Source organism: Hyla sarda, chromosome 8, assembly GCF_029499605.1.
Source record: "Hyla sarda isolate aHylSar1 chromosome 8, aHylSar1.hap1, whole genome shotgun sequence".
In the NCBI taxonomy this organism is placed as follows: domain Eukaryota; kingdom Metazoa; phylum Chordata; class Amphibia; order Anura; family Hylidae; genus Hyla; species Hyla sarda.
In genome coordinates this window covers 217,092,710-217,103,598 of record NC_079196.1, presented here as the reverse complement: position 1 = coordinate 217,103,598, position 10,889 = coordinate 217,092,710, and the positions used below count along the sequence as shown (strand labels likewise).

The window sequence follows — 10,889 nt, the reverse complement described above, 5'->3', positions numbered from 1 at the left end:
TCGAGAACACTGATAGACGGGCATGCTGAGAGTTGTAGTTTTGCAACAGCTGAAGAGACACAAGTTGGGAAACCCTTCGCTAAGACAACACACGGCACTACATTCCCCACCATGCGATGTCACTGAATCTCCATATGAGTGTGCCATGGTCATGCTGGCACTTGTAGTTCCATGCTTACATTAGATGGCTGCAGTCAATGAGTTAACATGGGAGGAGGTAGAGTGTGGTGCTGATCTACCAGCAGGGGGCACTGTTGGCATGGTCAGGACACCTGGCTCCCCCTTCTATTCCTTGCAGCCTCCTCCGGAAGCCTCTGTACAGAAGCTGGAGAGAGAAAGAGCAGGAATATCCAGAGAGGAGCCTGGCACTACCCCTCACCTGTGAGCCTGGCGCTGCCAGCTGCCTCCACTGCTCTGCAACCAGTGCTTGGTGGACCATACATGGCCTGGGGCTGCCTGCACCCCAAGACACCCAGGAGAGAAAGGACCTGAGAGGTGAGTGCTCTGATTTGGGGGGCCGCGTATAGCCCTGTAATGCAGTCTTTCCCAACCAGTGTGCCTCCAGCTGTTGCAAAACTACAAATCCCAGCATGCCCGGACAGCCGAAGGCTGTCCGGGCATGCTGGGAATTGTAGTTTTGCAACAGCTGGAGGCACACTGGTTGGGAATGACTGCTGTAATGTGTGTCCTGCATATCACAGAGGAGCCAGGCTGTCTGCCAGGGCCAGGATACCAGTTCAGCGTCAGTGCCAGCTTGTTCTGCACTTACATGTCGTTGGCAAATGATAGATTCTCCTTGTCTGGCCGGTGACGTCATGCCGTGTACTAAGATATACGATGCCACTAAGGCGGCCATTAGTCACAGCTAATGATGCTGGGTGCTGTAGTCCTACAAAAGACAAAAGTTACCAGGGCTGAGAGTTTACATCCCTTTGTGCAGTTCCGATAAACTGTTTCAGGGTGTATTCACACCACGGTTTATGTATATGGCGACTGTATACGGTTTTCATTAAAAAAAAAAAAAAGTAGTTGCTGTATCTATAGACCGTGCTAAAAAGTGAATCCGGTTTAGTGCGGTCTGGCATGGTTGCGATTCAGTCCAGGTTTTTTTACCCATAGGTACAGGAGTATAAATAGAAGAATATAACTGCTCCTATATACAAGAATATAGCTACTATAATACTGCTCCTATATACAAGAATATAACTACTATAATACTGCTCCTATATACAAGAATATAACTACTATAATACTGCCCCTATATACAAGAATATAACTACTATAATACTGCTCCTATATACAAGAATATAACTACTATAATACTGCCCCTATATACAAGAATATAACTACTATAATACTGCTCCTATATACAAGAATATAACTACTATAATACTGCTCCTATATACAAGAATATAACTACTATAATACTGCTCCTATGTACAAGAATATAACTACTATATTACTGCTCCTATATACAAGAATATAACTACTATAATACTGCTCATATATACAAGAATATAACTACTATAATACTGCCCCTTGTATACAAGAATATAACTACAATAATACTCCCTCCTATATACAAGAATATAACTACTATAATACTGCTCCTGTATACAAGAATATAACTACTATAATTCTGCTCCTATATACAAGAATATATCTACTATAATACTGCTCCTATGTACAAGAATATAACTACTATAATACTGCTCCTGTATACAAGAATATAACTACTATAATACTGCTCCTATATACAAGAATAAAACTACTATAATACTGCTCCTATATACAAGAATATAACTACTATAATACTGCCTCCTATATACAAGAATATATCTACTATAATACTGCTCCTATATACATGAATATAGCTACTCTAATACTGCTCCTATATACAAGAATATAACTACTATAATACTGCCCCTATATACAAGAATATATCTACTATAACACTGCCTCCTATATACAAGAATATAACTACTATAATACTGCCTCCTATATACAAGAATATAACTACTATAATACTGCTCCTATATACAAGAATATAACTACTATAATACTGCTTCTATATACAAGAATATAACTACTATAATACTGCCTCCTATATACAAGAATATAACTACTAGAATACTGCTCCTATATACAAGAATATATCTACTAGAATACTGCTCCTATGTACAAGAATATACCTACTATAATACTGCCTCCTATATACAAGAATATACCTACTATAATACTGCTCCTATGTACAAGAATATAACTACTATAATACTGCCCCTATATACAAGAATATAACTACTATAATACTGCTCCTATATACAAGAATATAACTACTATAATACTGCCCCTATATACAAGAATATAACTACTATAATACTGCTCCTATATACAAGAATATAACTACTATAATACTGCTCCTATATACAAGAATATAACTACTATAATACTGCTCCTATATACAAGAATATAACTACTATAATACTGCCCCTATATACAAGAATATAACTACTATAATACTGCCCCTATATACGAGAATATAACTACTATAATACTGCCTCCTATATACAAGAATATAACTACTATAATACTGCTCCTATATACAAGAATATAACTACTATAATACTGCTCCTATATACAAGAATATAACTACTATAATACTGCTCCTATGTACAAGAATATAACTACTATATTACTGCTCCTATATACAAGAATATAACTACTATAATACTGCTCATATATACAAGAATATAACTACTATAATACTGCCCCTTATATACAAGAATATAACTACAATAATACTCCCTCCTATATACAAGAATATAACTACTATAATACTGCTCCTGTATACAAGAATATAACTACTATAATTCTGCTCCTATATACAAGAATATATCTACTATAATACTGCTCCTATGTACAAGAATATAACTACTATAATACTGCTCCTGTATACAAGAATATAACTACTATAATACTGCTCCTATATACAAGAATAAAACTACTATAATACTGCTCCTATATACAAGAATATAACTACTATAATACTGCCTCCTATATACAAGAATATAACTACTATAATACTGCCTCCTATATACAAGAATATATCTACTATAATACTGCTCCTATATACATGAATATAGCTACTCTAATACTGCTCCTATATACAAGAATATAACTACTATAATACTGCCCCTATATACAAGAATATATCTACTATAACACTGCCTCCTATATACAAGAATATAACTACTATAATACTGCCTCCTATATACAAGAATATAACTACTATAATACTGCTCCTATATACAAGAATATAACTACTATAATACTGCTTCTATATACAAGAATATAACTACTATAATACTGCCTCCTATATACAAGAATATAACTACTAGAATACTGCTCCTATATACAAGAATATATCTACTAGAATACTGCTCCTATGTACAAGAATATACCTACTATAATACTGCCTCCTATATACAAGAATATACCTACTATAATACTGCTCCTATGTACAAGAATATAACAACTATAAAACTGCTCCTATATACAAGAATATATCTACTATAATACTGCTCCTATATACAAGAATATATCTACTATAATACTGCTCCTATATGCAAGAATATAACTACTATAATACTGCTCCTATATACAAGAATATACCTACTATAATATTGCTCCTATATACAAGAATATAACTACTATAATACTGCTCCTGTATACAAGAATATAACTACTATAATACTGCTCCTATATACAAGAATATAACTACTATAATACTGCTCTTATATACAAGAATATAACTACTATAATACTGCCTCCTATATACAAGAATATATCTACTATAATACTGCTCCTATATACATGAATATAACTACTGTAATACTGCTCCTATATACAAGAATATAACTACTATAATACTGCCCCTATATACAAGAATATAACTACTATAAAACTGCCTCCTATTTACAAGAATATAACTACTATAATACTGCTCCTACATACAAGAATATAACTACTATAATACTGCTCCTATATACAAGAATATAACTACTATAATACTGCTCCTATATACAAGAATATAACTACTATAATACTGTCTACTATAATACTGTCTCCTATATACAAGAATATAACTACTATAATACTGTCTCCTATATACAAGAATATAACTACTATAATACTGCCTCATATGTACAAGAATATAACTACTATAATACTGCTCCTACATACAAGAATATAACTACTATAATACTGCCCCTATATACAAGAATATAACTACTATAATACTGCCCCTATATACAAGAATATAACTACTATAAAACTGCCTCCTATTTACAAGAATATAACTACTATAATACTGCTCCTACATACAAGAATATAACTACTATAATACTGCCCCTATATACAAGAATATAACTACTATAATACTGCCCCTATATACAAGAATATAACTACTATAATACTGCTCCTATATACAAGAATATAACTACTATAATACTGCTCCTATATACAAGAATATAACTACTATAATACTGCTCCTATATACAAGAATATAACTACAATAATACGGCTCCTATATACAAGAATTTAACTACTATAATACTGCTCCTATATATACAAGAATATAACTACTATAATACTGCCTCATATATACAAGAATATAACTACAATAATACTGTATGCGGTTAATGAGAACCATATAAAACCGTATGCACATACCGTGCTGCGAATGCACCCTTAAAGATACTCAGTCCTGTAGTACCCCAAAATTTTGTTTTGGGGGTCGACATAATCCCGATAACATGATGTTTTTTTCCGACAAGAACCTCTGTTTACTGTGAAGCTGACATATATGATGATGTTTGTCTTGTTCATAACAAGGCCCTGTTCACACTACGGAATGTACCTACTGGAGATCACAAACTCTCCAGTGTGAGATCCCAGCAAGCAGCCCCCCAAAACTCAGCCTCCTAGTGACTGGTAAGTTTGTTTTCCAACCAGGGCATCTCCAGCTGTTGCAAAACTACAACTCCCAGCATGCCCGGACAGCCAAAGGCTGTCCGGGCATGCTGGGAGTTATAGTTTTCCAACAGCTGGAGGCACCCTGATTGAGAAACACCGTGTTAGACAAGCGTGATAACCATCATACTAGAGAAAGGGGCGCCATCATACTAGGGGCGGCACCTGGTTATAGGATCCGTGTTATAGAACTATGCCACATTTAAAGGGCCGATACCCCCTTTTATACCATTGTATATATTGTTAGGAAACTAGGATGCAGATTTGTTGACATAAACAGGATAGTGACCTAAATTTGGGGGGGTGACCCCTTGGGATGCTGACAGCGGCAGGTGTGAGCGGAGCATCCGGGGGTCCGTACCTGCGGGATTTATTATTTTGCTATGTCCTGTTGTACAGATAGATATGTATTACGGTGCGGTGTGGAGGCGCCGGGGGAGCTCGGCTAATGACCAAATTCGCTGCACCCACCAGAGACGGCTTTACCTTTGGGATTGTGTATATATATATATATATATATATATATATACTGTATATATAAAGTGTTAGCCTGTCAGGCTGTATTTGTGCGAGGGGCTGGAGTATTTCTGCCCCTAAACTACTAGGCGGGGCATACAGGGGTTGTGGGTGGGGGTTGGTGTATATAACGCCCCCTGCTCTTACTGGCGGGACGTACGTGATGTTTTTTGCGTATGACGGGGCGTTTCGCAGATTGTGTCAGCGGTCGGCATTTCGAATCTCCCGCCAAATTCTCTGGCGATCGGCAGCTGCTCGCTTTGCCGGAGCCTCGCTGGTCAGGACATTGAACAACTAACTAAGGCTGTGAAGGAGCTTGCCACCCGGTCCGCTCCACCTGACCATGAACCGCCCCTGCCTAGAAAACCTGCTCCTGCCCCCCGCAATTTTAACCCCCGCAACCCTCCGCCTAGTAGACCCTCAGGGACTCAAAGACCCTTTTGTACCCATTGTAATAAACCATGAAAATGCTGGGATTTAAACGCATTTCCCCTGAGGTCTCAGACCGGCCCTCAGGAAAACAGTCATCAGGTCCAATCCCCAAATGACCTAAGTCAGGACTCTCACTTTATGGCTCCTCCTGCCCCTATGTTAAAGTTATTGTAGAAGGTGTACCGTTGGAGGCGTTGATAGATACAGGGTAACAAGTGTCTACTATACCTAAAAAAAAATTCTATCAGCATTGGGATGCTAGTTTATTGTGTAAGCCTGAGGATGTTAACTTCAGAGTAGTTGCGGGTAATGGGCAACCAGTTCCCAGACATGGATACTGGGAGCCAACCATTCAGTTGGGTGAGCATGTACTTAGCGGGCAGGGAGTGATTGTAACTAATGTGACAGATAAGGGGTCTGCTGAATTTATATTGGGATGAACATTATGAAAAACTGTTTTGTTGAAATAGTAGATTCCTTGCATGACTATCACGCCTCTGCAATTAGAAGACCACCCTCTTGTCCTGGCTGCGAGAAGCCTTGTCACCGTAGCCAACGGGAGAGTTCCAGTTCGGTTAGTCAACCTGTCCGATGTTGATACTGTGTTACCCAAATGCACCCCAGTAGCCCAGTTGTATCTCATCGAGTCAAGGGACATCTTAACAGAACATCTGGTTGCCCGACAGCATGCAACCCAAGTGGCCGAAGGACCCAGTACGAGTCCTCCCGAGCCCTGGTGGGCACAACTTCGAGTTGGAGACGACACTACCCCAATTGACCAAGTCAAGGGAGTCATCAATGTCTCCAAATGTTACCATGAAGCTTTCAGAAGACACTCCACAGATTTCCGACATACGTCAATGATCCAACACCGAATCCTCACAGGTGACAGCCCACCTATCAAGGAAAGACACCACCCGGTCGCGCGCAGGCATGCACCAGACTGTCAAGAAGATGATGGCCAACATGACAGAGCAGATGTGATTCAATAAAGTCAGAGTCCCAGGGTGGCGCCACTTGTCCTGCCAAGAAAAAAGACGGAATCATCCGCTTCTGTATCGACTACAGGAAACTGTACAATGTCACACATAAGGACGCTTATCCATTGCCAAGGATCGAGGAGTCACTCACTGCCCTCTGGTCGGCTGCTTACTTCTCCACCCTGGACTTAACCAGCCCATATTGACAAGTGCCCATGGGACTGTTCGAGTTTAAAAGTATGCCATTTGTGCTGTGCAATGCCCCTGCTACGTTCCAGCATCTGATGGAAAGTTGCCTGTGCCATCTGAATTTTCAAAGTGTCCTATTGTACCTGGACGATGTCATTGTATATTCCAAGTCCTACCAAGAACACCTTAGCCACCTGTCAGACATCTTCCAAGTCTTGATCAAGCATGGGCTGAAGATTAAACCATCAAAGTGTCACTTGCTCAAACCTCAGGTCCACTACTTGGGTCATGTTGTCAGCGCAGAGGGAGTCCAGCCTAATCCTGAAAAGGTGTAAGTGGTCAAGAACTGGCCAACCCCGCGCATGGTGAAAGATGTCAGGAGCTTCCTGGGGTTTGCCAGCTACTACTGCCATTTAATTCCCCACTTCACCTAGATTGCAGAACCCCTCACAGCTCTTTTAAGGGGTACGGCGAAGGAGAGCTACAATGAAAGGGTCGAAGAGCAAGAGACGGCTTTTCAAGCTCTCAAAAGTCTGCTGACAGAACCACCATCTTGGCATATCCAAACTACAGTCAGCCGTTCCTGTCCTTGTCCCAAGTCCTGGAGGGGCAAGAGTGAGTAGAGAAGAACGTTGTGAATTACAGCTCATTCAAGTTAGAACTTCTCGCCCTGATGTGGGCCGTGACCGAAAAGTTCAAAAACAATTTGGCCGCCACGCCATTTACTGTCTACACGGATAATAACCCATTGGCCCATCTGAACACTGCCATGTTGGGTACCATTGAGCAGCGTTGGGCTTCAAGATTAGCCAATTACAGTTTCAACATCAAGTACAGAAGCAGCCAGTCGAATGTCAATGCCGACATACTGTCTAGGATGATCCCCAGCGAAGAACCCACTGTCAAAGACGTGTGGGAGGACGTGGAGATGCCCCCATTCTACCAACAGTTCGTGAACCAGAATGTTGTGACTGCCTTCATGGATGGTGAACCCAGGTCTGAAAAGGTTAAAGAAGACCTATACAATTGGAAGTCTCTTCAGGACGAAAGTCGAGTCATGGGGGATCTGTAGGACTACATTTTGGCAAAAAAGGTACCAACCCGTCTACGCCGGGCCCAGTGTGACTACGAGCTGAAACGTCTGTGGCGACAGAGGAAGCGACAGTTTGTGCACAAAGGACTGTTGTACCGAAATTGTTTGGATCCGGTCTCTGGTGATCGACTTAATCAGATTCTAGTTCCCCCAAAGAGATGTGGCGATGGTCCTCAACGCATACCATGATCAGAGACCGAAGCTACTGTCAGGTGAAGATTCTATTGGATCGGAATGTGGAGCGACATTGACAAATGGTGCAATGAATGTGCTGTCTGTAATGTCAATAAGAATGTGCGCAAGGACGCAAGAGCACCCCTCCATTCCATCCAGAGTGAAAGGCCTAACCAGTTGGTCGCGCTAGACCATGTCAAGTTGTCTCCTACCCGATCCCGGTACACCTATGCTCACCATGGTGGATCACTACTCTAAATGGGTTGTCGTTGTCCCCGTCAAAGATTTCACAGCGGCCCAGATGTTCTACTACAATTGGTTACAAACCCTGGGTGTCCAGAGTCTGTCCTAACGGACCATGGAACAGCCTTTGAGGCCCAACTCTTCCAAGAGCTGTGTCAATTCCATGCCTGTAAGAAACTTCGGACTACTGCTTATCACCCCCAGCGGAATGGGCCCCCAGCGGAATTTCAAGGTAACATTATTGTCCAGTGTAAAATGTATTGAGTTCTGGGCGGAAGTGTGGAACCGAGGGACCCCAGCAGCCAAGGCATTGGGTTGATAGCCTGCGGCAGCCCAATCCGAATAGTCATCTATAATTGTTATGCATACTGTTGTTGGAGTGTGTCAAGAGAGCAGTTAAAAGGCCAAAATTCCCTTCATATGTTTAAGAGCATGTCTGGACATTCACCATGCCACATGGACTCATTTTTGTTTGTCATCAGACCTGGAAAGGACATTGTGTTAAAAATTGGCCCCAGTGGTCACTTTGGTCCTCCGCCCTCCAGGACTGGGCATCGAGGGCGACTGTACTTAAGAGGGGGAGTTTGTGGTTGCCCAGTATGGAATGGTGTTGCCCCATACCTTCCCTGCCCTGTCCGGCTGTGTCCCTCAGTGTCCCAGGGCCCCCTGTAGTTATTTCCCCATTTGTACATATGTTTTGTATTATAAGATGTGTTATGCCTTTAATAAAATGTACCATGTGATTGTTACCCAGGAGGTATCAGTGACCAGCTGACCATAAGGGTGACCTATGGGCTCCCTGCTAGTCTCCCCCATATAAGCCCTGGGTGGAGCTTCTCTCTCTTGTTCCTGAGGTCCAGTGCAGTCAAGCTGTCTCGGTGTGTGTGTCCAGAGCATTGGAGGTCTCAAGCCCAGTCGGCAGCTACAGTCAAGTGCAAGTAAGATAAACCTGCAATAATTGTCAGTCACCAGTCAAGTCATCTGTCTAGTCAACATGGCCTGCACTAAATACCCAGTCCTACTACAAGTCCCAGCAAGCCTGCATGGTCTCTGAGTCTCTGGTCACCTCCTTGGGCCCTGGCTGAACTGTATAGACTTTACAGACTGTCTACCCTCAGTAAAGCTACCGTTGTCTGTAACTTGGCGTCGTAGTCTTTATTGCCCCCTTGCCTAGCCCAGAATCCAGCGGTATACCTTCGGGTGGTTATATGCTAAACCACGCCCCGGCGTCACGAATACAAGGGGTTAATGCCATCTGCCCTGACAACTGTCTTAGGGCTGGATGTGACCGGCCAGTGTAGCTGGTAAGGAGGTTGTAGCCGGTGCCCGGGGGTTGGTCGTATACTAGCAGAGTGTCCCAGTTGTTTTGTCTGCCACACTTTAGGGCTGCACAAGGTGACTCAGGTATTGAGATCTTTTTTCTGGGTACTGCAAGGGTTACATTTCAGAGCATAGTTCGGCGGGCTGTGCTAGATTCACAGCCTGAACCCAATCAGAAATTGGGCTGTATGTATACCGTAAAAAAAAACAATGTCAATATAATACTGTTTTAGCAGCATACTGTGGATTTGGTTTTGTAGGCCGTGCATGGCATATACACAGTATTCACGGTCACAGTGCACACAGCACATTTGGTTAGTATTTGTGTTCAGGGCAGACGGTCACAGTTTTGTTTCGGTACTTATGGTTATAGTAATTATTTAGTTACAGTACATATGGTCAAAGGAATTATGCAGTGAGTACAGTTATAGTGTTGTATACAGTACATACGCTCATAGTGTTATATGCAGTGTGTACAGTTATAGTGTTACATACAGTACATACTCTTATAGTGTTATATGCAGTGTGTACAGTTATAGTGTTACATACAGTACATACTCTCATAGTGTTATATGCAGTGCCTACAGTTATAGTGTTATATACAGTACATACTCTCATAGTGTTATATGCAGTGAGTACAGTTATAGTGTTGTATACAGTGCATACGCTCATATTGTTATATGCAGTGTGTACAGTTATAGTGTTGTATACAGTACATGGCATTCATATTGTTCATACACTTATGGTATTTACACGATTCATACGCTCATGATATGCGGTTTCATATACACACAGTATTCATACTGTTTATACATTTATGGCTTTTCACTGTCCATATGCTCGTGGCATTTATACAGCCCTTATGTTCTTGGCAATTATACAATCATACGCTCACGGCACTCATACTGTCA

The 10,889-nt window shown here is 41.3% G+C and overlaps 1 protein-coding gene across 1 annotated transcript in view; it reads left to right on the top strand.

Moving 5' to 3' along the window:
- The first annotated feature begins 338 nt into the window (after positions 1-338).
- Positions 339-10,889, top strand: part of RAI1 (retinoic acid induced 1) — a 208,810-nt gene continuing 198,259 nt past the window's right edge. The window contains exon 1 of the mRNA XM_056534105.1: positions 339-495. The gene's annotated coding sequence lies outside the window, so the exon portion shown is untranslated. The remainder of the gene's footprint in view (positions 496-10,889) is intronic.